Source organism: Corvus brachyrhynchos, unplaced genomic scaffold (assembly GCF_000691975.1).
Source record: "Corvus brachyrhynchos isolate BGI_N302 unplaced genomic scaffold, ASM69197v1 scaffold105, whole genome shotgun sequence".
In the NCBI taxonomy this organism is placed as follows: Eukaryota; Metazoa; Chordata; class Aves; order Passeriformes; family Corvidae; genus Corvus; species Corvus brachyrhynchos.
This window is the reverse complement of record NW_008238452.1, coordinates 197,292-217,863: the sequence shown is the minus strand read 5'-3', so window position 1 is coordinate 217,863 and position 20,572 is coordinate 197,292. Positions and strand designations below refer to the sequence as shown.

Below are 20,572 nucleotides of genomic sequence, written 5' to 3'. Positions count from 1 at the left end.
AGTAGAAGTAATGTTCACACTAATACAAAAAAATTGCATAAACTCTGTTTCAGTAAGAAGGTGGTTAGGTTTGTCAATGAAACCTGTCAATATTATAATTGATGAGAAGTCTCACAATGCCATAGCAGAACTCATTATTCAACAAGCTCTCAGTTCAGCTGCATGAAATGCTGTGTGGCTTTAAGGAAACAGCTGAAAACCTGGATGATCAGCTGGGTAGCCTTACCAACTAAGCAAGGAAGTGTGAGGAAGTATGCCATGCTAAAGCACATCTTTAATGAAGGGCTGCCTGGAAAGACCACATGTAGGAAAGGGCTTGGGTTGGGTTTTTTTTAAGGTTTTAATTTTTAAAATAGAAGAAATATGTTATTTCTGACCTCCTTTCTGGGAAAAGAAAAAAAAAAGAAATTAATAAATTATTTTATAATAATTTAAAAAATTAAGATATTATTTGTTACAGGAACAAGCATCCTACCTGTAGAGCTTCTAAACTGTGATTAAATAGTTTAATTGTTTTAATTTAAAAAACCGCAAACAACTGTGACCAAAAATTTGTAGGGCACCTTAGGCACAAAACAGAGGAAAATATGATTCTGGCAGTGGACTGAGCTGTAGGAATACTGCTCTCACTTTGTGTTTCACTCTCTTTATGTTAAACATTTATGAATAGCATGTGCTTTGACCTAGATGGCTGCAGAAGGATGTAGGATCCCCATACCTTCAAGAACATCCAAAATCTGGAGGTTTGTTTGTGTGGGCTTATGCTGATCATATATAACCTCTTCAAATAAGTGGGAGTGGACTTGGAAGGTAAAGCATGCCTTGTGCTGTACATTGCATAACCTTGATGTTTTGGGCTTTTTTTAAAATCCATGTTAGCAATGAGCAGTGCCAGGGCATGCTCACTGGCCCCAGGGCCACCAGGCGGCATCTGGCCATGCTATTAAACACTCCCAACATCCAAAGGTGGAAGGACTGCATCCAAAATGCCCATGGGGAACACACTTAACCTAATGTGCTGCACTGCAGATGGTGCTATCCAAAGAGTACCAGGTCACTGCACCAAAGGTGTGACAAGGGCAATTTTAAGGGTTTAATAACTGCAAAGAGATGAATTCTTGTGAGCAGGAACGGTTTTGGCTCCTGAATTTACCGGAATAGCTGTAGTGCTGGTGAACCAGGATTTTTGACAGTATACACAGACATTTCCTTTAGGAAACTAAGCATTTTTGAAATGAGAAAAAATGTTTTCACTTGACTGTCACTGTTTCTTAATCATAGTAATTATCAGTTGTGATTATTAATGCCTGGTTTAAAGGTGAGACAGAGTATTATGGCTAATAGAAGTATTAACTAGAGATGGATGTTACCAAATATATGAGGATGTATTTCTTCTGAGGAAACAGAGGACACAAAATGTACAAGAAAGAGGGTCAGAGAGAGATCAATAAAAACATGTCATTACAAAGTTGTCTGTGAACAATTTACTTAGGAAAGAATAGAACCCACCTCTCTGTTTTCAAGGAACAGGTCTAAGGCAAGCAGGAGGAAATATTTTTTTCATAAAGTTGTAATTAAATTGTAGAATTTGGTTCCAGATAAATGGCAGATAGGCAGTTCAGGAAGTCCTTAACCTTCTGACTGCCAAAAGCAGTTTGCTAAGCAGGACCAGTCTGTCCTTACCTTGTTTCTCCCATGTCCCCTAAGCATCAGCTACTGTCTGCAGCGGGAGGCAGGATTTAGCCATTTCACTCTAACCCAGCATGACTGTTTCTACTTTTCTGTAGCCCAGATCATGTGTGGGGAGACCATAAAAAGGAATGGGCAACATTTGTTGACAGCATTTTATTCTTTTTCTTTATCACCCACTTGTCAGCAGCCCTGAGATGGTTTTAGAACTCAGCAGAGCAAAAGAAGTGTTGCAAGAGGCACTGGAGGGGAAGTTATGACTCTAAAGCATTTGTTTGCCTCATTATGCTAATTTCTCCATTATCTCTGGGGTAGCGCCACATGTTGATCCAGGTGAATTTACATTCAGGTCTTTATGCCATTGTTCGTGGGTTCTCACTCTGTAAAACTGGGATGCTGTCATGAGAAGTAGTGATGGCAAATAAACCATCTGTGAGATTCTCAGCTTGTGTTACAGTAACGGCCGTCAAATTCTCCATAACATGGGTTTTTAGATACAGTGCCATAATAAGTTACCAGGGAATAAATCATGCAGTCCAACCAGGGACTAAACCATGTAGTCCAACATTTATACAGTCAGGCAGCAAAAGCAAAGATCTTCAGGTTCATACCTGAGTAAGTGCAGCAGGACTGCTGCTGCTGACACAGGGAGGCTTTGGAAACCCTATATACATCACTGCAAACCGTGGATATTTGTCACCTCTGTGGTTTTGGGCACTCTAATTTTTACTCAGGAACATGTGAAATGTCTGAAGGTGGGAATCTCATCCTCCAGTTTCCCCAGTTATAAAGTAAAAATAATTTTCCTGTTGCAGGGTGTTACGATTGTTTAAGTTACCTTGAGACTTACAGATCAAGTGCATCAAAAAAGCACAAAATATTTCTGTCTTCAATAGATACAGCATAAAGGAGCTGCACGTTGGTGCACAGATAGTTAAAAGAAAAGCTGCAGTTTTGAGCAAGTGCATATGCAATTTCTGTAGACAACTGCCATTATCCTGTGAGGCACAAATATTGCCAAATTATTAAACTAATTACAGATATTAAACTAAATATCAGTCTTCAAACCCTCTGTTGTCTTTTTTTCTTCCTTTGAAGGCTTTTTAGTATTTTTTATTACTGTGAATACCTATAAAACTTTTAATTTGAATAATTTAGAAATTTGCATTTAATTTTATTATATTTCTTTTCATGTTACTGCAGTGTTGTCTTTGGGCTTTTAATTGATTTTTTTGTTATTGTTAAACACTTTGAAACTTCTGAAATGAACTGCATGAAAAGAATAAATAATGACCCAGTCTTAAGAGAAAACCAGCAATATTTTATTAAAGAGAATCTTTCACAGAATTAAATTTTGTGATTTTAGTACTTTCTGAGCAATTACAATAGCATTTGTAGCAGGTCTTATGGAAATAACATATCTGCATCTATAGAGCAGGCATAGAAAATGCTGCAAGTACATGCCTTTGATCTAAATGACAGAAATAAATTTTCTAGGGACACGGTCGCATTAAGCATGTTTAAACTGACCCATATTGCTTGAAGTGCAGGTAGAGTATTTCTCTTTTTGATCAGGCCATTTGATTTAAAGTATAAAGAAAATTAAGTTATATGCAGAATACATGTAATATAATTTGACACATTAACTCTTACAGATGGAGGTTAATATTTTATCTATTCCCTGGTTTTTTCCCCTTCTGCAGTTAAATTTATCACGAGTCTGCAGGCATGACTTGCTGCTACACATGGACATGAACAATTAAGTTTTCAGCCAGAACTACAGTGAGACACTCCAATCCAACTGCACTCACTAAGCCTTTTGGTAGCTGCATTGATAAGGTGGAAAGAAGTTCATGTGCAAGAAATCTGAAGTAAAGGTGCAAATCTCATTCTTGGCTGGTATTTTGTTATCTATGAATAAGTTGATCCTGAGTGGCATCAGAGAAGCTTTACTCTCAGTGTTTCTGTTTCTTTTAAAACTATCCTAAATCTTTTGCACTCTTATCATTACAGGGAACTCAAATTTGTTAATGTTGTGATTTGAATTACCATTTCATAAAGTTTTAAGCAATTTTTCGGAAAGTGTTCATTAATATTCAAAGCTTTTTAAAAAAGTCATAGATTTGTGCCTAACATTCAATAAGACACATTTTAGTTGCTTTTTATAGATCTGGAAGTTGGAGATGTGCTTTTGTAGTTTAAAGCTGTCATAAATGCCTTAAATCATTATGATTAAATTAGAATATTGAAAATACCATCAAACTTGTGTTCGGTTTTTTTTCCCACATATCCAAAGGCTCTAGGATTCTAAAATATTTTGCAAATAAAATAATGAAATAATCAATCAGTTTTTTCAGTTAATCATTAAGCTACTGTAGTTGATTTTGAGTACAGCATACTGCTGTGTTTACTGCTTGTTTGAATAGTACAAGGGTTGGCCGTCTAGGTTTCTACAGAGCTATAATATTTTAAACTCCCTGGAGAAAAGAGGCAGACTAAATCTAAGATGACTGTTGAGTGAAATCTGACATATTTAAAGAAGATGCTTCCATTGTCTGACCATTCAGATGGTAACTTCTGAACTACTTCTTACCTGTTGAGATACCCAGCATGTAGAACTCCCACTCAACACTGTCAGATTGAGGAGCTTGCCGTTTTTTTCATTTTTATCAGAACACTCACAGTACTTTGGGTTTGAGTGTAAACACATGTGTTAGAAGTTTTCAGGCTTTTTCTGCAGCCTGCAAGACCTGGATGCTGCCCCAGGGGATAATTCAGAACAGGAATCTCTTGTGACCAGCTGTCTGAAGAGCTTACTGAGTCCAACTTCATACTTGACTAAGTTGGCTGTGTTGGGTTACATTCAGAAAATTATTCCTCTAGAAATTCCAGTGCTAAGTAGGCTGTAGGGCTTCAGGACTATTACTGTTCTCCACCTCTTTGCCACCTTTTGCTTGTGGGTACAGGGTGTGCTTGTGTGTATGTCTAGGCACAGTGTTAAATTTTGTAGACTTGTCACGTTAGAAATTTGTGCAAGCACTCGAAGTGAAGAGGATACAGCCCTTTTGGAACAATTTTAAGTACACTCATTAGCCTAGTGAGGTCATGGAAGTGTGTTTATGGGGGCAGGGCTGCAGCAGAGTCACTGCAAGTTTGTTGTGAGGATATGTTGAATTATTTTTTGATTAATGATATACAGGCCCCAAAGAAATAAAAAACTAATACTAGAGATACAAAACTATGTTGCCAAAAGATTTACCAGTGTGATACAGGAAGAGATTCTTGTATAAGACTTAATTTGTAATTATGAATCATAAGATCCTGTCTGTACTCAGTTCTTAAATACATAATTCATGAGTAAAACCTGAGTAAGTTTCTCAGCCAATAAAAACAACAGTGAAATTGGAATTTAGGGGATTACAAGCACAATAAATTTGATGAACAGTTATAGCTTTTCAGTCTTTTTCTCCTTTAATAGAAATGAGAGAAAGAAGTTCTTGTAACCTAGAAAGTCAAGTAGCTGTATTTCCACTTGAGAGCTTTTATGGGAAGGTGCAGTTAAACACAAAGCTTAGAGTAGCAAAACTTAGGTGAAATTTAGTTTAATAGACAAGATAATATGAAATCTCATTGTGTTTAAATAGCAGAAGCCAATGAAGAAAAGCTCCCAAAAATCTGAGGCAAAATTTCCTGTGCTTTTTCACAATGAAGTATTTGCTTGATGCTTTTCCATAGGCTGAAAGAACTTCCATACTGTTTTTCTCAGTTTTCAGTACACATTGATGTCCAGAACACCTCAGTTCTTGCTCAAAGTTGGTTGTACATTGCATGCATGCTACAGAGAGATAAAATTCTAACAATAAATGTGCTGTGCCCTTGATTATTTTTTTAAAATACTGGATATAAAGGGTACTGCTTGTTCAGAGAAGCATCTGTTATGAGATTAGTCAAAGAGATATCAAATGCAGTGATAAAAATTTCCTTATTGTTCAAGAAACTTTACAGTGAGCTGGGAAGAAGAATGTGGGATAGTGAAGAGCAGATTAATGAAAAACTTGGAAAAAGTTTGTTGACATTCACAACATTTTTTCTTGGTGTTTTCCTGGAAGCATGGAATGTAAAAAAAAAATATTTTATTTCATGAACTAAAATACTGATTAGACTGGCCAAAAATTAAGTGATTAAAATTGTAGTTTACAATCTCAAATCAATAACTCATTTGTCAAAAAGAATTTGACAATTCAAATCTCACTCTAAATTTTTCTGAAATAATCAAAAGAGGAAAGATGGGGAGAATGGAAAGCAATAGGTGGGTCTCTCTTCATATTTGAGAGTGGATGGTTTGGATATTTCCTGAAAATCTTCAGAAGTCTTTTGAAATGCTTTGGATGTCAAAATGGAAACACCTGAAGGCCTGTTATCAAAATAATGGCATCTACAGTCTGTGAACTTGGATCAAGAGAAATGACTCTTCTCCAATGATAGGGGACTGATGGATTCCACTGGCAGACAGTGACTTGTGTGACATGACTAGATAATAAGGGCTTTTATAAACTCCTTTGCCTATTTAAGGGCCTAAAAATGAATTCTGAATCACAGGCCAAGATCAGGCACCCAGAGATGGATTCCTTGCTATTTTTAAGAACTCTTGAGACTGCAGCTACGGATGGTATCTATGCACACTCTTTGCTTTAGTAGTAAAATATTCTGTCCTCTTTAGTGAACAAGGGAATAGCTATTCCTGTAATTTTTAATATAAGCTTAGAAAATGTAACTGACAATGATAACCTCAGTGAACCATCCTGGAGACTACAGGTATTCATTAAATAATAATCATTCTTTGTAGTGCATTAGCACAAGGAACCTTAGCAATGGACAATGAAGATGTTCTGCCAGTTAGGAAAAAAGCCTCCCCTGGCAGAAAGACCTTCCACTTTATATTCTCAGTGTGCCACAACAGTTGGATGCAGCAGATGATAGAGCAGATAAAATGCTATAGGAGTCTTTTTGGTAGTATTTAATATTTAACTCGTAACGTAGACATCTTCAAGAGTATTCTACAGATTTTAAAGTATGAGAGTGTGATTAAAAGAAAGGTGTGTGGTCTTGTGTTTCAAAGAGAAATTCAGCCTGTTGGATTCATTGTAGTCACGTGAGATCAAGTAAAATATCAAGCTCTTTTGTATTAACTGAGTAAATATTTTATTCGGACTAATTAGAGTATTGTTTTACAAACATTAAAAGGCTTGCTAAAATCCATGTCATTCATTATTTTCATTAAAAATATTGGTATTAGGTCTTTGGAATAATTACAAACAGCAGTTCTTCCTAAGATAAATGACTAGGATTAAAAATAAGCACATACAAAGCTATTCATCAATTAAATAAATCAGCCCATGCTATGAAAACTTCATGGAAAGATACCTTAGAGACTTAGTTAATATCAAGGCATTACTTATTACAGGAATGCTGATTGGACACGATGAGAAGGAAATTTTAGAAGTATTGTCTAGATAAGATTAGAGGCTAATTTTCTTTCTAAAATACAGGGGAAGTAGCATGGACACAAAAACATTGTGATCTTTTTTTTTTAGAGTAACTCTAATACATCTGTGCGAAAAGCCAGATTATCCTGTATAATAGCATACAGACACAGGATCCAGTCGTGCCTATGTCACGTGTTGTATTCTCCTGACACCACACTCACCCCAAAAAGTCCTTCCAATCCCACCACTCTTTAGTCTTCAAATGTTTCATTTTGTGGCCCTGTTTAGGCTATTTCTTACCTACAAATCTGGTGCCTTTGGAAAGCAGAGATGCAGGTCTTTTTTGCCAAGAGTATCAGAGATCAGTAGGTCCATCTGTAGGCACTGGAGTGATGTTCAGCAGTCTTCAAGTCTTCAGAGATCAAGTCAGTTTTAAGAACATGTCTGAGTTTGTGTGTTGTGCAGCTTGAGAAAACAAACAAATATTATTAGCCTGGGTGGCAGGGCAATGCCAGACTGACCAGACAGCATTTAGCACCTTCAGCAATATTGTGCCTTGTCACTGTATCAGCCCTCTCAAATATGCTGGGGGAACTGGTGCTGTAGTGACACTGTGTAACAGAGAGATGAGAAAAATGGTAGCTGAGGAGGAGCCAAGGGCCACCTCCGGCTTCCCTGCACAGTGTGACACCCACACTGGGTTCTCTCTGTCCCCCAACACTTCACAGCTGCTATCCATTCTCCCATTGTATCCCAGACTCCAGTTATCTCTGGGCTGTGTGGAGGAGTCTCACCGAGACCCTGTTGGCACATTGTCTGCAGAGAAGCTTCAGAGACCAAACTTCCTGTGCTGAGCAGCCTGTGAAGAGAGTTATGCATTCACTTGAGATGGAAACCAGCTTGCTTACCTGAGCAAATGGAACACTTAGCTGGAAAGTCGGAGAGCTTACTTTACTGTGGCAGCTTACCCTCATTATCACTGCAGCGTTAGTAAATTATAAATATCTACTCATTAGGAGAGGAAAACTCAAACACAAGCTCTGTTATTTCTACTGGGCTTCCTATTATTTTATTATTTGTAATCCTGTAAACAATAATATTTCAAAAGTAAAATACGTTCATAGTGCATGTAACTTTACAAAGCAGCATCTTCTGCTACATATAAACAGCAGTACATGAGCAATTCCAGCTTGTCAAGTCTGAGTATGTACTTGCTGCACGCAGCCTCTAAACTGAAAGAGACCAAAATTTAAGTCAGAAATGTGTCACTTCCCCATATCCATTCTCCAGATCAGTTCTAAAAGGAATGAAAGACAGCTGCATAACATGGAAGGCCTCTGGTGTGCACGTTGCAGGGAGCAGGGCTGTGGCAACTGCTGAGGGAGCTTTGCTTCCTGCAGTGTGTGCCCTGGCAAAGTGTCTGCCATGAGGTATGTGTTGGCTGAAAGGTCTGCAGAATTACCTATGTATGTCTAAACAGGGATATAGCTAGAAAAGCAGGTTGGGTAGTGTGTGCAGACTTTATTTGAAAAAAAAACAACAAAACAGTCTGAGAACAAAAAGAGCTTTTCACTGCCTTGAGCCTGACTCTGGCCAAGTTCCAGGTGGATCCCTACTGCTGCCTGAAATTAGAGCTGTGTCAGTCTACACTAAGTTGTGTCTGGCTGCCTGTAGCCCTGGATGGCTCTTCTGAGAGCTACAGGTCATCCAGATTTGGGAGTGTCCATCTTCTTTTGCTTGGCCTCATTCCTTACATTAATGGCTAAGAGATAATACGATGTAAGACAATCTGAAAAGCTGCCTTTGACTCTACCTTTTCCTCTGAGAAAATCCTTTGGTTGGCAATGGTACACTTGGACTCCCTTTTGCACTTCAAGATTAAGAATATTGACTTAAAATATGCAGTGAGGAGGAGTTAACTCTTGCTTTCCATAAATATATAATGCATTTTTAGTGTACACATTTACATAACGATTAAAAAAAAACCACTTTTTTTTTTTTTTTTTTTATCAAATACACAATCAAAGTAAATGGAAAAAAAATTTTTTTTTTTTTTTTTTTTTTGCAATAAAGGACCTTTATTGATGCCTGATAATCTAAATAACCAGAAAAAAAGCTCATAAAAATTCCCTTACATGATGAAAAGGTATGAGAAAAAGTATTCAAGGAAATATATCTTGTTTCTTTGAGAATCTGAGCCTACAAAATCTATCCTAAGAATATACAACTTTGAGAATAGATTGAACTCTGAGGGGCAAATCAAGACCCTACCTTCTGCAAAGATTGATTTTAGGCTGCATTTGTCTTCATGTCTCCTGTAATATGCCTAAATTCACTGCTATATAATCAGGGTGGTTTGAGTTTTGAGTGCTGTAAAAAATGCGTAAAACCTCTGTATCTTTGCTTACTTTACATTTTCAGGTTTTCTTGTGACAAGACATAACTACATTAAATGTCATCCTGGCAGAACACAAGCATACTGTTGTGTGATGGTCTCACAGTCAGCAGTCTTGGCTTTACATTTTTGAATCTGAATGTGCGCAGCTCAAAATACAGGTTTATTAGGAGTCATCAATCCCAGTTTATGCAAAGAGCAGACAGTTCCTTTATGGTGGAGTCTGCTTGCTAGTCTGTTACACAGCTGGGTATAGCTGAAGAACAAGTAGGAGACAAATTAGGAAGTTTGATTCTTGAAGTAACTGGAAACATCCAAAAATATTCTCCATATCTCAGGTGGTTAACAAGAGCAAAGGCAGTACGAAGCACATCCTTCCGAGAATTCTGGCTCCTGAAGACAGCTTCTATGTCTTCTGGAAGGAGCGTACTTCTCTCTGAACTTCTCTGGAGACCTGTGTTGCTGCTAACGATGGCATGTGCTTACGTGAAGGCAGAAGGGTCCTGCCAGCTCTCAGCTCAGGAGAGCTGGCCTCTGCATTTGGCTTCATCCACTCACCCTACTCAAAAAACCCCACAACATCCTGCCCTACACTGCAGGAACTGGGTGTTTGATGTCCATTTAATTTCATTGCATCCTAATGTCTAATTACATCCTAATAACCTTACCATTTGTACTCTAGCTTGTACAACTTTTGTGTTTTTCATCTCTGTCTGTGAGTGGTTCTCTTGATATGGCTCATAAGTAACCTGTTGGCAATACGAAATAATGTAGGCACTAGGAGTGCTTATCTCTACAGTGTATCAGGGATTCTGTAGAAATAGCTCTTATGTAGATGTTAAACTAAATGCTGATAGTTCTCACCTTTTATTTTTAACACCTGTTAGCTCACTGCAAGATGTTCTGTAGAAATTGGGACTTTGTTTACTTCAAATGTGGAATCAACTTTTTCCTACTATAGAAATGGCATCAAAATTTTGGAAATACTTAATGCTGTCAATGATAAGAGTAAAGAGCTAGGAAAGAAGAGGAAAAATGCTAAAAGCTCTTCCACCTCCTGTTCTGCCAATCCATCAGTATATCCTTTATTACATTTACAGCAAGTGCTTTGTCCAAATTCCAGGAGATGTAATTTCCATCAAAGTTTTTTCCATAATCCAGAAGAACTTATTATCAGAGAAAATGTCTTCTCTATATTTTCACTTTATTTTCACTATACTACTGGCTGTACTTCTAGAGTATCACTCACAATGAAATAATAATTTCCTTTTCAAGTCTTCTCTCCACAAAAATCCATCATTGTGTTGCATTCTTAGTATTTCCTTAGGTGTTTACTTCTCTGTGGTTTAGATACGAAGACAAATTTTCCCGCTGTATTAAGGTATTCTGTGATGTTTTGCCACAAAAAAAAAAATGCATAAGGTTTACCATGAGGATGTTCCCAAGATAAGGGAACATCCTTCTGGAATGCCTGAACAGGAGATTATATATAGTTGATATGCATCTTCATTTCTTTCCAGATCAGCACTTTTTATCTATAACACTGAATGGACCTTGATCAGCTGTAAAACTATTCTGAGTTTCTCACTGAGTTCCGAGGCAACCAGACTACTTTTTGAAATCTGTGTATTTACACTAATTCTTTGGAACAGATCTCTTTCCTGTCTGGTGTTCATAGAACATACAGAGCTCATGTCTACTGAGTATTTCATGTGCACACAGTTCCTTTTTCCATATAAATTTTTTAATGAAACAAGATGTGGCTTCTGAAGCTGGTGCTGTGAGAGTTTTTCTTATATGAAAAGCCCCTTCATTAAAGATAATATTTAATTTTTATTACAAGCTTTCATTTTACAAAGATATTTTTCCTGTTACTTCTCAGAGTACTCTGTGTGTTATAGGTGGCAAATTGATTGACTCATGGGTAATTATTTTTCATTTATGCAGAATTAGTACTATTGGTGACAACTCTGAAAGTCCATCAATAGTCTGATGATAATACTACACAGCGCTACTGCATTTTCTGTCAAACAAAACAGTATTCACATCATGAGGCCAGAGAGAAGGCCAGTCTTAGAACAATTAGGGGTTTTTTTCTTTAAATAGATTATATTTTCAGTTCCTTGTTTCATTGTTTCCAAAGGTGGAGCAGGTAACACAGTAACACATATAGTTGTGTTTGACCAATAGAGTAAATTCCTAAACTTTCTCCTTCAGAAAAGTCAGATACAATGTCTAGGGTAGAAGTTAAAGCTGACTCGTGATCAAACTAAGGCACTTGACTGAAAGTCTATCCCTAAACAGCCTCTTGAATAATCCCTGAATAAACAATGGTTCTGTGAAATATTCTGCATAGAAGTACAAATGGGTAAGTTATAATAGGCTAGCTTACATGTGTTGTCAAGTGTCTTGTGGACATTTTATTGTTGCTGTGTCTGGAAACCTTCAAAGAAAGAAAAGAAAGAAAAATTCAATCTCCTTCTGAACGTAGGGATCCTAACATCTTAATAAGGCTGTGAAATCACCTTCAATCAAAGAACAAATCCTTCAAAAAGTTATTTGTTTTTCTTGGACACAATCAATGACTTTTCCAAAACCAGCAGGCTTTCAAGTGAACTAAGACAAAAGGTTGTGTGAAATCAGAGATGCTTACACTGGTGTTTTATGGGATAATGATCTTTCTTCAAGTCTGATAAAACATTTATGGAGTTGCTATGAGCTCCCCATGATGTTACTAATGTAGTTGATAGTTAGGGAAGAAACAGACTAACAGGGGTACTAACCATTGTCTTAGAGCAACTGTGTTTTACTGTCTGAATTCCAGATACTTTGTAAATGATCTATGAAGCTATTGCTAATTATTTTATGGAGTTATCTGTAGCTTTAATCAGGAAATTAATTACTGCTATAGCTGTATGTTTCTGTAATGTAAGATATCCTTTTCCTGATTCCCATATAGAGGGGAGTGATTACAATTTAATATGTGTCTACATGCTTTCAAATTATATTATAATATTGTAATACTTTACAGTTTATATCAGATTCAAAGCAATGCTTCAGTGCCTTCATTTGCCTCCTCAAATGGAGGGCAGTCCATGCCTGTTGAGGATGACTGGAAAGAGATATCACCTCTTCCTTCAGAGACCATACTATGGGTCCTTATGAGATGAACTGAATGCAGCTTTAATTAGTGAAAGGAAGTTAAACTGAAATGAAGTACTAGAAATCTCTGTTATTACTTTTACTAGAGAAACTCTTCCTAGTTCAGCTGCTCTTATTGAGACAGAGTTGTCGTTGAAAAAAATTATCTCATTTTGTCATGTCTACATTTTTCCATTTGCAATTTTTTTGTTAATATATTCCTTACCAGTCCTACAGCATTTGCCTACACAACCATATCAGTGAGAAGGATTTTCTCTACTTTTTAAAATGTAACATTCTCCTGTATATTTTCACTTGATATCCCACACAGACTTCTGATAAAGTAAAAATGCCACCAAAACCAACAAACAAAGCCCCAGTTATACAAGATCACTCCAAACATCTGGAAGCAGAACACCTAATAACAGAACATAAAGAACAGAACATTGATTTTCTGTAATTCACCAGTTGGCATATCAGCAGAAAGCAGAAACTTACTTTCTGAATGAAATTATCCAATTTTCTTTCCCCAGTCCATACCCCATTTCAGTGTAGGTGATGAAATTATCCAATTTCCTTTCCCTAGTCCATACCCCATTTCAGTGTAGGTGATTCAAAACTATTGATTTGCATATGCTTGCAGTACACTATTGCCTGAAGAACTCATACATTAAGAGTGAGCAAAACCACTCTTCCAGTAAACACTCTCTTGGCTATTTAGAATAGACACTGAGCAAGTGAAAGAAGTCTTGTATCAAAATTCAGCTTAGGTATTTTCTCATAAACTGTATAATCTTTAGCGATTGAAGTTGTACTGAATCAATAAGATGCCTTTATTCCTACCCAAAGGTTTTTTGGGACTACTGCCTAACAATCAGTTCCCAACCAGCCAATTGCTTTTTGATTTTTCTTGCACATTAGAAAGTAGCCAATTAAAAGCTGATTCCTGGAGAAAAAAAGAGGGAAGATAACACCTGCTTAGTAAATGGCATAAAATAGCGCTAAAGTAAGGATGTATTTAAAGTGAGAACGTATGAACGCAGATGTGCTTTTCTTTATGTGAATTGCTAATAATGTTTCTAAGACTTTTGGGAAACTTGCCTTTGTTGATCTGTTCATCAAAGAGTTAAAAGAACAAAATTGTGAGAGAGTTTTGCTTCACATCAATCATTCGCTTCAGAATTTGAAGATCACTCTTCCCTTTTAATCAGCACATGGAATATATTCTCTTTTCTTGGAGAGGGCAATTTGTTCATTACTAATTGAAGTAGACTAATTATAAATGATTAGCATTTGAAGAAGGCTTTTAACTGCTATATAAGACCAGTTCAGTGTGCCTTTCTCTGCACTTCTCATGAGTGTAACTTAAAATACATGATTCAATAAAGACCTCTGTATAAAATAGGATTAAATGTACTTATAAGTCTTTAGCAGTCATTTCTGCTGGTCTTTAATCCTAAACCAAATGATGCTAAATATGCAGAATCACAAAAGAGAGAAATCAGGTAATTCAGTATAAACATGCTTGCCTTCTGTGAGATATTCCTACTACTTTTCCAAGCACCATTTTACTGCAAATACTGTTTCACAAAGATTGTTAAAAATACCTGAAGCTTTTAGTTCAAAATGGAGAGCAACTCAAGAGGTAATACTGATCCTGTAAATCCAGATGGAAAGAGTCACAGAAATCTACACTGAAAATAATTGGACAGATTTTGTAGTTCCTTGGACTAGCCGTAACAGTATTGATAGGAGCATCAGTTTAGAATAAAACCATTAAAATAAATTGTTTACAAACCTACATATGTCTAGAACAGAAATAGATTTGTTAGCTCGTTGTCCCTCTCCTTGCTGCCTGGTTATGACAATAGATTCTGTATTACTCTTCACAGTTTTCATCCTGTGAACATGAATGTGACCCCTGCCCTTAGAATGGATCATGTTTGCAAAGCTAGGACAGGGAGAAGAGCAAAGGGAAAAAGTGAAGTGACTTTTTGCTAGAAGCCCTTCTGGGAGACCAGTTTTGCTCCTGGTGAAAAGATTTTTCATTTGACTTTTCTATTTTGTCCTGTGCAATTTGTGTCAGTTCTCCAGACTCTGTCTTCTTTGTGAAGGCCTCTATCTCTATAAAAATTCCTTGTAATTCTCCCTCTCCTTCCCATGAGACATTTTAGGACCACCTTTGAACATGAACAAGGACCAGTCTCGAACATGAACAAGGAGATGCAACCAGGTGTCCCCCCATGAGAACATCTCTACACAGCATCATAAATGTGGGAGTTGTGCATTTGGCTGTGCCCTGTATGAATGCACCAATGAATATGCCTGCCCAGCTGATCTGAGAATAAAACCAAACACCAGATGCCAAAAATTGCAGTGCACAAGAAAAGCACAGTCATGGTATCTTGTAGTCATAGACCTTAACAAGAATCACTGTCAGGTTTTCTGCGGCTTCATAGTAAGGGAAATTTTTTATTAATGGGGTGGAGAATGACGGGGAGATATTTTTTACTTTGTCGTGTGAGAGAAAGGTAGAGTGGTTAAAATATGGAGACTGAGATGAGAAGTTGTTTGGAGTTCCTGCTGCTGAATTACTGGAAATTGCTGAATGGGAAATTGGGTGGGGCTAGGATGTACTTAGCATTAGGAATAAAGACAAATAGATTGTGTTTCCTACAAAAAAGTGACCTAGTAGTGGAAGAATGTAAAGAGAGGGGTGATGTGGATACAATTTTGTAGTAGAGGACCAGTCTTTGCAGCAGCATTTTAATAAGTGGGGGGATACCAAGTATGTCTTGTATTTATAAACAGACATGGCAGTGAAATGCTGGTTGTTCAGATTAAAAAAAATGGGAAAAAATGGTTCAAATGAATATCCAGATGCCTGTTTTAATTTTGTAGAGTTTGAAACATTGATAGCTGGTCACTCATGAAAAGATGTCAGAGAGACAAGGAGGCAAGGGGTCAGGGATGCTGAGTTAGGGCTGTTAGTTGCTTTAAAAAAGTAGTTAAATTTAAATTTGCAGGTATGGGTAGACTGAGATAACTTAAAGGCAATATTGAAGGAGACAAAATAAAAATATTTTGGATTTGCCACCAAGAACCGGTAAAATCTAAAGAGATCTGTGGAAGAGAGATGGTGGGAGAAAATTATCACAGTGCAGAGTCAGAGAAAGCAAAAGGGGACTGATTTCAAGAGGAACGTAGCTGTATTGAAGGGAGCTGGCAGTTCAAGGCAGGACACAGAGTGCTATTTCTGAGCATAAAGAGATTAAACAGAGAGGAGAAATGGTAGTTAAAGAGGCTGGGGTGTGGGACAAGTGTGTTTGTGCTGTGACATGAGAGGATGGGAAAGTAAGGCAGCGATTAAAAGAGGGAATAAGAACAGAGACTTGCAAAATCTGAAGTTGTTGTTCCAGTTTTGTGATAGGTAAAATGAAAGTAAGTAGCAGGGAGGAAAGACAAAAGATGGTGATGAAAAGCAAATGGAGAGGACTGAAGTAAGTTCTAAAAATATGTCACAGATGTTGCTTGAACCACCAGACGGTGATCTTTCTGCCTACTGAGGATGATGAAAGTAGGCAGGTCCAGATATTACCGGACAGACTGAATCGTTCTGTACTGCTCTGATCCAGGCTGCCTTGTTTTCAGGCTAAGGCGCTGTAGGGGGAAGCTGGGGGTTGAATTCCTTGTAATTAGGCTGAGGTGGATAGGGACACACATGTTTCTGCATGAGGCTATTACACAAGATGAGTGTCAGCTAAACCACTGAGTGACTTTTGAAGAGGCAGTGGGTTAAACCTGTGGGTCAAGCATGCCATGAACAGGTGTGTGAACATGCTCTGAGCTCTGAAAAGAGAATCTAGAAACCTAAACATTATTCTGTTGATTTTTCTTATTCTGCTGACATTGCAACAGGGTGAAATTGAGACAAGTTAATGTAGAAATAAAGTTTCAAATCAAAATCAGATATTCAGTATTTGCAAAGCCTTATTATTCAAGGAGACAACAAACAGAAACATCTTGGATCACACAGTTGAAGTCAGATATCCAAAGTCACACCTATTTCAGAAGTCTGAGTCCTTTTACAAATTGTTTTTAGGCTTTCCTTTTCATCCCTTTCTTCAGAGTTGATCTGCCATTATTGCGTGCTCTTGTTAACGTTTAGTAACTGTAGGGATGTTGATGTTCCAAACAAGAAGATGGCTGGGGATGTCCTTCTTTTCCTGTCTCCCTTGTAGAAAAGTATCTGGTGTAGCATAGCAAGAGTAATGAGATTTTTGTATTATATAGATAAAAGTACATTTTAGCTGTTATCTTCCAATGTTGCCATCTTTTGCACAGGTACTCTCTGCACAAACTAAAACCATCTGTAGAAAAATGGGTTAAAAGCCTCTCCTTTAAATATAACACAGAAAACCATTGAAGGGTAGTATGGCAAAGTGAACTACAAGTAGGTTGCAGGGCTTATAGTTCAAGTATTCTAACAAACTCATCAAACCAGAATATAAACCACTAAGTATTTAAATATCCTTGCTATAATACAAAACTAAATACCCTGTATTTTTTTTTATATGGCAGGAGATTCTTCCAAATATATTTACCATAGTTTTTTTTCCCCATTATCTCCTATTTTTTTTTTGCAAATTTGAGCTCAGAAATACTTACCTGTATAAAAATTCGTGACATTCCTCCTCCTCTTTTAATTTCTCTGTTCCTCTTTCCTATCTCATATCAGAAGCAAAGTGTAAGTGTATTCGCAGATTTCTCTTTTTTCTCTCCAGCTTTTCTCCACCAGCAGGCCTTTGATTTGAAATTGTAAGGCTCTAAAATCTTCTGCCAGCATTCTTATAAACAGATTCAACTTGTCCTTTTATCGGTGCTTCAGCATGTAGCCAATTTCCTCTCTTTTCTTGCAGTTTAGAAGACCTCAGATAATTCTTCCTCTGTTCTCTCACAAATATATGAAATTCTAAGTAGTCATCTAACTTCACATTCATGAGGCAATTTCATCACGACCAAATTGCAGACTTGGCAAAACATTGTCCATCTGCCTTTAAAAAGATTTAAGAAAGGGTTGAATTTCAGAGATGGTGGTACAGACAGTTTAATCTACTACGTCTGCTTGTTCCTTTACAGAATAGCCTTGTTCTTTTGCATATCCCAGAATGGAATGCTTAAACTGTTGTTGAGCTTAGTTAAAGTTTCCATTCAATTCACCAGTGCTTCGCATTGTATTTGATAAAAGACAAGGTCACTGGGATTCATAGAATTTGACCTAAAACTGCTGGTTGCATGAAACAACGCAATTCTGTATCGGTCTTTAGAAAGGACTGATCTGATGTCAGTATGCACTCTCGTGGCTTGGCTCCAATTTTAGCCTGCTGAAGTAGAAGTGGTGAATGCTTTTACTTGTGTTCCAAACTCTTAGTTAATGCCTTTGCAGATAGGTTATCTAGGAACGGTGTGATATATTAATCCCTCAGGTTTGGTTAGATAACCCCTTCCAAAGCTTTAAGAAGCTGCCGCCTCAGATTCTTCAGTCTGAATCCGGTCAGATCATACGGAATCCAGTTTTTTCCCCCCTTTCCTCTTCATTTTAGGACTTTCAGTCTGCACGCTGTAAGCATCCACAAAGGAATGCGAGCAGCTGCAGTTGCAGAGACATGTCTGGTAAGCAGCAATGTGTGATTCGCAGTGGCACGGCCTGATGCATGGAATTCTTTTAAAAAAGTATTCATCCCATCTCTTTAACAGTGTGTTTAAATGTAGAACAAGCAAAAATTCTGGCTCACTGTCCTGTCTCAGCGGTCACTGTCCCTCAAACAGTGGAAGTCTAAATATTTCAATGTTAACCTCCAAGCACACGAAATCTGCTGCAGTCAGGAAAGATATTAAATACTAAAAAAAGAAACATACTGACTAAGTTGCTGGCTCTCTCAGTCTGAACAGGCTCATACATCTTTTACCCTCGATAGCTTTAGACTCTGACGTAAGAGAGGAAGAGTGGCCATGTACTCAGAGAGAAGGCATTTTCATTATGTCAAAAATAGATGGCTGAAAACTAAAGTGTGGCTAGTGCTGAGTGTACTTCCTTGGCAGGAGCTGATGCCATTCTGAATAGCAAAGCCTTTGAGATGTTTCAGTAGTCCTGTATTATTTATTTTGATCACATAAATGTTTATTGTCTGTCTCTAAAAATAGATGAAGTGAATTTGAGAATGTTGCAATGTGAATAAATGGTGAGTCGGTGAAAACTCTTTTGGCGATGTATCTAAGCCACAACCAACCAACCACACACAATTTTGTTATATAAAGATTTTGGGGAGCAGGGGGGAGTTAATGTCTGTAGGCTTATTGGCTCTGTGTACATTTGCTATGACCCTTTTGTTTGTGAAATAACCCAGGAAAGAGATAGGAATCAATGCAGCAGAGTAGGCAGTGTAAACGAACTTGTGCATGTTTCAAATAGAGTTGTTAAGATCTTATCTTGTCATGCTTGCCCAAATGATAACAAACCCCAAATACATTCTAACTACTACTAGCTACTCTAAACCACACTGTAGACATGGATATTTTGAGCAATAATCCAGAAATTTATAGCAACAAACTTTGCTTTCTCTTTTTGCCAACAGTACCTAACTGTTTGCTGCTGCAAGCTGAACTCAAAGATGCTGATGTGTGTAACGGTTGTGATGGGTTTATGGTAAGTATTTGAAGCAGAATTTTTCTTCTTTTTTTTTTTTTTTTTTGAGACTTATGACCTATATTTCAGTTAGTTGTGGAAAAGCCTTGGAGTGGTTATGAGCAATTCTTGTGATTTTTCAGCTATTCTGAAATCTTATTCCTCAGTTTGTGTCCTGTGCAGTAGGATACCAATTATAAAAACGTATTTTAGTGGGTTTTGAAATGGTGTAGTCTTCTAAATACTAGTGAATATTTGAATTGTGATCCCTTATTGAATTGTGCCCTTTATTTGATATGTTGTCAAATGCCATTTCAAATTTCTTTCTAATATTTCATCAGACTGATGCTTCTTTTGTCTCTTCCATCATCTCTTCCACCATTACAACATAGCAGTTAGAATAACAGTCCCACTTAAATAATCTGTTTAACATTTTTATAGGTTAAATAACATCTTTTTCCCAAGACAGAACCACTTTTATGAGATTTAATTAGACATTCAGCACCATTAAAATAATATTTAAAAATAATCTTTAACATTTTGGTCTTTCCAGAAAAGTTAAAAAAAAAAGAAAAAGAAAAAAATCTGTGTGATTAGGAGAATAGTAGCCCTGAGGTTATTCTCTCCTATCTGTTAAAATCCATTCCTACCAGACATAACAAGAGCTCAACTTCATGGCAAAATTGATTTGAAGTGCATCTTCACTCTTGACTTTCTCTGCGGTGGCTCATTTCCCTTTTCCGTGCTCCTTTGCAATGGCATTCTTCCAAGCCGTGAGACTGAGAAGTACAAGCCCAACACTGATTTCAGCAGGGAACTGCAGAGACATTTGCCCTTTATTGTAGATGCAGACCATAAATTGAATCCAGGGAGAGCAGCATCCTGAAATTACCCCAGGAGTAATTTTTCTAGACCAGACATTTAGATGATGAGCATTGTTCCCTTTTGCTAAGCTTTTTTAATATCATAGAAAGTCAAGCATGCTCCTACTGTAAACATTGTATATCCCTTTTTTATACATGATTTTTACAAGAACCCTTTTGGGCGGCAATACAAATGCAAAAAAGGATCCAAATTAATTCAGAAGATCCAATTTGGAACTTCGCGCAATAAATAACTGCTGAGTGTGGATTTTGATGGAGCATAATTTATCAGATAAAACTGCAGGTCACGGTG

The 20,572-nt window shown here is 37.2% G+C and overlaps 1 long non-coding RNA gene across 2 annotated transcripts in view; it reads left to right on the top strand.

Annotated features, from left to right (window-relative positions):
* LOC108447330 overlaps positions 1–20,572 on the top strand; it is a 35,444-nt gene that overhangs the window by 5,586 nt on the left and 9,286 nt on the right. The window contains exons 3-4 of one of the 2 annotated variants that reach the window (XR_001862848.1): positions 3,393–3,566; positions 19,347–19,417. This is a non-coding gene — a long non-coding RNA (uncharacterized LOC108447330). Of the gene's footprint in view, positions 1–3,392; positions 3,944–19,346; positions 19,418–20,572 lie in introns of those variants that run through there. The other variant, XR_001862847.1, reaches the window with a different exon arrangement.